Consider the following 8,570-nt stretch of genomic DNA (forward strand, 5'->3'; position numbering starts at 1 on the left):
CTAATCTCTACACCCAGGTAAAGAGAAACAGTGTACTATAACAACATAATTCAGTTTCAGAGACTGAGGAGCCCAAAGTAGGTATGATGAAGGTGGAGAATGAGAAACAGAAACAGAGGGCGGTGAGACTAGTGAATTTGTTATTAAAAATCCCCAAGTGATGTATAACAGTCCATTCAGAGGGACTGTATAGAAAGTAGAATGGCAATGTGTGTGTATGTGTGTGTGTGTGTGTGTGTGTGTGTGTGTGTGTGTGTGTGTGTGTGTGTGTGTGTGTGTGTGTGTGTGTCTTCTTTCTGTAACCCCTGTCTTGTGTGAGTGCATGTGCACACTTGTTTCCACTTGCTTGTACAATAAACTGGTTACAAAAGATTAGAAACATTTAGCAATTATAATACTGAAAAAACAGTCCAGTCAAATTACACATATGTTGAAAATAATGGATTTTGGTTTTTTCATTACTTTGTATTTCTATGAAATCTTTTGAGGGAAAATACATTTTTCTTATGAATTTATAGGCATAAACATAATTTTAGATGGCTTGAAATTATTAAAAATGGTTGCAATTATATTAATAGCTCCATTCAGTCGTCTGTAAATTGGATTAAATTGTCTGTGTAACTTCATATTTTATGGATTTTTGAGGCAAAGGAATCCAAAAAATAAAATGAAAAGGGCTAGACTATGTTTATGCAATACGTTTAAAGAATCAAATTGCTTATGCTGATCACAATTTTGAGCAGGTAATCAATGATCTGCTATGAGATGCATTTTGGAAGTAACCTAGCCAACCATGCTGGCACGTTCAACTTCCCCCCCTTCGACATCGTACAAAGGTCTAATAGCTGTGGCACTTGAGCTTGATGAAAGCAGAGCGATGAAAGCGGAGTGAGGCAGTAAGAGGAGTTGGCCCACTGCTCACTGCCACTCCTCCACATGTCTACAGGCTCATTACCAGCAAGCAGGCTCAATGAGGGTAGTCCTACATGCACCATTTCCATACCAATACCCAATGAGCACTGCTCAGCGCCTGCCTGTCACTTTGAAGTTCTATTACTCAAAGAACCCGGCATTTACAGAGGGCAATGGGACAAGTGACAGTTTAGCTTACCAGGGTAAAGTGAAGGGAAAAGAACATTTCTGTGTCTCCCTCATCATGTATCCTATCAATAGGAGAGCAAGGGACAACAAAACAGTGGTAAGAACTATATGAATGAAAAACATACGTATACATTCAATACATTCAAGTATGTCCAAACTTTTGACCGGTGGTGTATGCCACACTTTGATCAAACCAGTTAAAAATGTCACTCTTGAACTGAATGAAGGTTAACAGTTTAATACAACTGATTTACAACTCTGCTACAATATGTATACTTTCTAAATATACTCATTACAGTATATATACTGCTTGTGCATTTCCAGCTGAACTATTCAGTACAAAACAACTTGTGTTCTCAACCTCTTGTGACCCAGCAGACACACAGCAAGACCCCCCCCCCCGTGGCCTCCAGTCATGGTGTGGGTCCACAGAAGGGCCCAGGGGTGGGGGGGCTGGATCGTACCACTGAGATCAACCCAGTGGGGGTAGATGAGGTTAGCAACCACAAGCAATTAGTGCAGCATTTGGCAGTCTGAGTCTTCTGCCCCTTGTCCCTCCGCTGAGAGATTTCCGGAACCCCGCGGTGTTGAGCCTTATCGATCAGCCCGTTGGAAAGGTCGGTGACTTGGCTCACTGCCGGAGCCCCCCGCTCTGGCATTCACTGAAGCTCTGCACCCACAATGCTGTGCTGCCATACCAGCCTGGTGACACACACTGGAAGAGGCGATGTGTGTAGCAAATTAATAATATGTGCAGGGATTTCAAGTGTATCAAACTTTCTATCACCAGTCCTTTATTTCTCATCATTCTCTTGAATCTGACGGTGATCTACACTCAAACTTGCATCACAGGAGAGTTTAGTTTCCACTGAATTAGAAACAGCTCATGACAACCAACTGGAGGTGGGATCCTGAAATGTCAGCGGGGATTTCAACAGAGAGATGCGGTGACTTGAGAGTGGAAGCACATTGTGTGCTGAGGAAGGAAGGTGAGTGGAAACGACAGTGGGTTCCAGTGGGTGTCATTAGGAAGAATGCAATGCCAAGCTGGTATTACATCCTTAGAACTGGTATTACAGTGGTTAATATAAGAATATGAGAAAGTAAAACTACTGGTAAAAATCCAAACAAAATATCAAGGAATTTACGTCATGTGGGAGAGGAACCATATCAACAGACAATCCGCGATTAATATGTTTTATCAATTTTGGATAAGGCATCAGCTCAATGTCTTGAATGATTTATACCACATACATGCTGCATAAATCTATAGTAAATTTCCATTGCCAGGGTAGTCAGGGTTGTCTATCTCACAAGCACATCATCATCACGTCTGTAATGAATTATGCAGAGGCAGGAATAGATTTTTTCCTAAGCTTGGCGACTGCTCAAGAACTCTAAGTTCTGCCTCTCTCTTAAAAGAACATTAGCCGGTTCTCAGATGCTTGAGCTTGGAGCTCCACTGCTTCCTGCTCCTTTTTTTCCCACCATTTCCTTATCCACTGCCTCTGCACCACCAGATAAGATTAATAGACTACAGTAATTAATTCCATGGCTGGAAAATGATTTTTTTAAACACACTTTCATACAGTATAAGCCCAGAATATGGTAATGTGGCTCAATTGAGCGACTCAGGCACGCTGTTGAGCAGAATAAGATGAGGATGACAGAGTTCTCTAAGACCTGGTGTGTCAGGTTGCTTGTGCGTGCGTGTGTGTGTGTGCATGTACGCTCATGCATGTTTGTGTGTGTGCACATTTGTGTATATTTGCACATTTATACTTGTGCAAAACCATCGCGATTCACTCCAACACAGCTGACACTGCCTCTTCAAAGTGATGAGGCTTTTAATTCACACATGCACACACCCAAATAGCAAGGGATCTGTTCATGTGAATTGCATCACTACCCCCCTGAGTGAAACTACCCCTCAAAGGCAGGCAGAATTCAATTTAATCATACACTGTGAAAAGCGATGTCAAGAGTCTTTAGCACTCCAAATGAGGAGCGAGTCAAGGTGGAGGACTTATTCCATCTCCTGGGAGAATGACTGCAAAGCATCAGGCGGCTGGATCTCGCGCAGTCGCTCACTGTCTCCACTGTGTCTGTATTGATGGTCCTTCATGTTTCCTCTCTCGTTTCCCCACCGCTGCCCTCCTCTTGCTCAGTGTGATGGGGTTCACTGCCTTGCTGGCTACAGCCGCCCTGAGCAGCCTCTTCTTGGCCTCGCTGGCGGCCAGCGTCTCCTCAAGAAGCTCACGTGCATCGTTTTTGTGGTGCATCTGGAGGAGTTTACGGAAGTAGGCACAATAGCCGAAGCCCTCCGACAGATTTGGCTGGACATGCAGGCAATAGCAGATCTCCCCATCCACCTGCTGCACCCTACAAACTACCCAAAGGACGTTGAGGTACAGATGATCCAGGTTCCTCCGACTTGGGAGTGGCCCTGGCCCGGGATCGGAGCATGCTGGGATGGAGATTGCTTGTGGGCCTTCTGACTGTGGGGCTTTAGTGCATGCACTGTATATTGAGCAGTCACCAAGAGTCAGGCTAGCAGCCTTTAGACAGATGCAACGGTCTCTCCAGGTTTGCTCTCATAACCTGGATGCAGGAAGGAATTTGTGGGACTGGAACAGGAACACAAAATGAACAAAATACACTGTTCAATTCAGTCTACATAAACATGATTTGGAAACTATGTTGATATTTTTCTCTATTTCACTATACAGAATCTCAAACTCCAAAATAGCTCTAGGCCACTAAGTAGACCTGAATATAAAATAAGGGTTTATAATATTTGAAAACCTGCGGTACACTTCAGTGAACTTGTAAGGCTGATCGAATGTCTAAAAAACAAGACTGCAAGGAAAAATAAATCAACCACACCTCATCTTGTCCAAAGGAAATACACATATTTCCCCGGGGAGGGGGAGCAGTCCATTTAGCAAGCAATCAAGTAATCTGATGAAGTGAAATGAATGTGAGTGGGGTGGAATGGTAAATCGCCTGTGGAAGCATTTTATCTCATAGGAACACATTAAAGAGGCATTCCGTCAATGTAGGCTATGTTGGGGGAGGCTGTGAAAAATCACAGTCTGCAGGGGTGTGAATCAATGTGACTCTGGTGTTCTCTTTAGCAGAATACATAATTTCTGCCAAACATAATTTGCTCTGAGCCACGGTTAAACATTGCTTCTGTCAGGGAAAAAAAGCATGAGTATGAAGCAATCACAGTGGAAACATGAACATTTATCAGAATCGGAAGAGGTGAACTCCAACCTATAGGCTGACATACACAACATGAGAAACCACAGTACAGTGCCGCCTAGATTCCTATTTATATCCCAATCCATGTCGTCTACATTGGAAGTCACACATACTCATTTTTCCAGGCTCTGCCATGTCCATTCGCTGTGGGAGAGGGAAGAGCGACAGACTCCAGCGTTTGGCAAACAAGTGTGATATGTGCTGTGACTCTCTCCTCTCTCTCACCAGGAAAATGCTTCTCAGAGTAAAATCGCTGTGTAAGATCGGCAGTGTCGTCATAAGCATCACACAAGATCCTCATTCTGATTCCTGTGAATTCGACTTACAACATAATACAACTGAAAAAAGGTTTTGTTTCAAAGTGCAATTCAAAATGTTGGTATTTTGAGCAAAATGTGCAATGTGAATTGCAATGCACGTCTTAGGACAATGAAATTAGGAAATACCCCGAAAAATGGGATTTTTCATTATACAACGTGAACAACTGCAAATGAATTATACTTAATGCACGGACCCTTATGTCACTTTCTGTCAAATGGTAGATATCTTATTTTTTTAAAAGACAACTCAAATACACATTAGTCTGTGTGTGTAGCTTTTTGCCTTATAGATAGGCAAGAGGATCCATAAAGGAAGAACTGTACACTTGTAGATTAAAACTAGCCTTTTGATGTATTAGTAACGACATACATGGTTTCCTCATTGAACTTGTCTCATGAAAACTTGTTTCTTGTCATGCAGAGAACCATCATTACAAAAACCATCCAGCATGACAAAGAAAACACGCTCAGTTGCTTTGCTGATTAAGTGAGAACACTCCTTCTGTCCGAGCATTAAGATATCAGACAACAGCAACATGATAACTCCTGCACCAATTACACAAAACAGAATGTTTTTTTAATTTCAAACTTTACTCAGGCAAAAGTAAGCAGCTTCAGCCTTCAGAAGCCACTCGTGGATCTTGGGGTGTCTTGAGAAGAAGTGCCTCGTGCCTTGTGGTGTAACGGTGGTTGATGTCAGCGAGGGGGAGCTGAGTTGTGAGATGGGACTCCAGGAGGATCCGTTCCCATCCTGGGAGCCACCGCTGGTCATCAGCTCCCTCTCAGACGTTCTCTTCAGTTGCCAGTAGAAAGCCGCTGAAGTCTCCTCTCCAGCCCCAGTCGATGTGCTCCAGCAGGGTGACCCGGTAGTCGAGGTACCGCAGACACCCGCGGCACTTGCACCTCCTCGCCCCGCAGACCAGCTCCACTGGCGTGACTGACCAGATGAAGGCGGGGTCGATGTCCGCGTGCAGAGAGGCTTGCAGGACAGTGTCATGCTGCGGGACAAAGCAGTAGTCCTTTCCACGCCCACTGGCTTGGGGCTGGATCCTCAGACAGTCTGGGTGGATTTCACAACCTAGAAGGACAGTGGGCACAGCTGAATGCCTTCCAAGTTCACATTACTTTGGAAGAAAGATGACAAAATTTAATGGAAATGTGATCCCCATCTAGATGAGACAGGATGTTTTTCCAATGCCTGGAGAAAAGGGGATTCTCTGTCCCAAAGATTTTTGATATACTTAAACCTAGATAAGATTTAATCCATCTTTCACTAGTTGATACGGCATGTTTCATCTTAAAAGGGGCATTTCCCTTATAATGCTCCTGAACTCGATTTTGTTCTAGGCTTCGGTGTAATTTATTCTCAAGGGGGAAAAAAAACACTTTGGTCCCTGGGTCATTATATATTTAGCTTGATTTATTTTATTTTGATTAAAACACCTAGCACACACTCGGAATAAGTGTCCTCTAAATGACACACAGATGGGACATTTTCAGATAAGAGCATAGTTTTTGTGAAGTGCCCCTTTGAGTGTCACAAAGGCGAGAACAGCAAGAACATGAACAGACATACATGATGATTGATCTAAAACAACCTGTTTTTTTTCTTAGTCCGCAACAGAGCATCCATGCTGAGAACCATCGGTGTATCAAGTCTGAACAAGTGACAAGCTGAACCGACACGCTACTCATCATCAAGGACTAGTCTACTGATCAACAAAGTTCTGGTCTAATATTTACAACTACACTCAGACAGTGGCAGTAATGGAAAAGGGCAAGATATTACCCACAATCACCTCCATAACCAAAGTCACATATTGCCATCTACTTGTTTTAATGATTCACGCTCAGGTTGAGCACATGAACATAAGAATGATTTTTCCTGAGAAACCCAAATGTAAAAGTGAGTATTTGGAAGCTGCCGGATTATCATGCCTGTAATGTTGGCTCAGCTAGTCGGTGAAGTTGGGATTCCAATCATTGCATGATAGAGAGTGAACAATACAATACCTCTTTCTGTAGCCTCCTTGAGATCTGTGAAGTTCGCAGCTGAATCATATTTTGGAGAGAGGTGAGGTCCAGCTCTGGCGGAAAAACACAGGGGGTGGCTGATAACTCAAGGCAAATAAGCAACAAGCAATCGAGCCCTGCTTTCAGCGCTGCATTGGTTGGTTTCACAGACAAGGATTAGATAAGGCTGATCCTAAAGTAAGCTTTCAGCTGAAAAAGGCTGTTAGTCTAGGCATGTCTGTGAAACTGGCCCCTGGAGAATTTTGAAAGATTTCAGTGCATTTGCAAAAGATACATTTTTCACACACTTACCATGTTAATCTATACAGTGTTCTATGCATTTTCACATCAGTGCTCTAGAAATGCTTTTTTTTGTTGCACTAGAAAAGCATCATATTCATACTCAATTATTCAGAATGATTTGTTGTTATCTCACCTCGAAATTTCTTCACAACAAAATCCATTAGATGTCGCCTATCTTTTCACAGTTGTGCTCATAATTCTGTTTTGAACTCCTGCGGTGCTAAAAGCTGGCAAGTTTTATTGCTCTTCAAATACTTTGTTTCCCCGTTTCCCAGGAAACCAGAATTCTATGGAACTGGACAGTTCTATCAAATGGAAATGACACACACGATCCAGCAATGAAAACTGCGACATTGCTTAACACTAATTACAGACATGACTGATTGATGAATTGTGGAATAGTTGAATAACTCATGCTTATTTAAATTAATTTACCAAATGAGTGATTTTCACGCGGGTTTTACCGCATTCCTTGCCACATGATGATCCACCTAATCAGATCCTGCGCTGTGCAGGTGCTTGAGGAATGCTATCTCTGTATCTAGGCCTCACATGTTTACTGCACCGTCTGGAGTCTCCCCTGAAAGTGAAAGTGTGTCATCTAATGTAGGCGCAGCCAACAGCCACTGCTCCTGAGCTCTTCTGGGTAGAGCCCTGCACGGGCCTCACATTTAGGCCCTTGTCCGGTCCGGGCCCTAGACATTCAGGCCCGAGCCCGGCCCGGGCCCTAAGGCTTATGAGAATTCTCAGCCCGAGCCCGACCCGCGCCAGATTTTTTTTTTCTTTTTTTTTTTTTTTACATAAAAACCTAATGTGTTTGATCAATTTCGAATAGCTTATTAAATCAACACCATACAAAACACTTCCAAAGCATTACCAGTATTAAATGTGTCAGTTCAAACGTTTATCAGAAAAAGGTTGAGCTTTTTAACAGGATCGGAGCCGCAGCTCTGGAGATACGCATGACTTCTATTTTTGACGGACTACTACGCGTCCGTCTGCTCCGTATTTTAGCCATATAAATGTATATAAATAATAGTTAGCTTATTGTAGTTATTTATCACCATGTCAGTTAGGAAAATAGAGGATACATGAATCAATGTCGCTTAAATATATGTTGGAGATAAAGTTATCCACGGAGAGCCACTGAGAAGCTTCTATTTGGCAACAGTAAGGGACATAAGTAGCCTACTCTTCTATGATACATTAATGTTCCTCACAGTACAACGTGAGTTGTTTATAGAACAATAAGTAAAACTGGATAACTGTGGTGACTTACCCATAGGTAAAATAATAGATACGCGCAACAGAACGGGCAGAGCACAGGCGGAACCGTAACGGAGCAGCTCCGTTACGCAAACGGAACGCATGCTGTGTACGATCAAAAGCTTCACCGAAGAACATGGCTAGAGTCCATTTTCTAAAGAACAGAACAGTAACAATAGTCCATGGGGCCAGTGCTTGCTTGGAAGCGACAGGAGGGCGTGTGCGCGCGCCAGGCAGACTGTGTCTTCTGTGCGTTTCTTTGATTGGTATGCCTATTGATTTCAAGTCCCAAGCTAAAAA

General features: G+C 43.0%; 1 long non-coding RNA gene across 1 annotated transcript; it reads right to left on the reverse strand.

Annotated features, from left to right (window-relative positions):
* Positions 1 to 4,359: 4,359 nt before the first annotated feature.
* Positions 4,360 to 8,242, reverse strand: LOC139662155 (uncharacterized). Its single transcript, XR_011696639.1, has 4 exons — positions 7,440 to 8,242; positions 7,138 to 7,309; positions 6,702 to 6,775; positions 4,360 to 5,766 (listed from the first exon to the last, which is right to left on the reverse strand). It is a non-coding gene; the product is annotated as an uncharacterized lncRNA (long non-coding RNA).
* Between the last annotated feature and the right edge of the window lie 328 nt (positions 8,243 to 8,570).

This window comes from Centroberyx affinis, unplaced genomic scaffold (assembly GCF_046629955.1).
Source record: "Centroberyx affinis isolate AG114_WGS23_722 - 3 ecotype Tasmania unplaced genomic scaffold, CSIRO-AGI_Caff_v1 ptg003711l_1, whole genome shotgun sequence".
Classification (NCBI taxonomy): Eukaryota; Metazoa; Chordata; class Actinopteri; order Beryciformes; family Berycidae; genus Centroberyx; species Centroberyx affinis.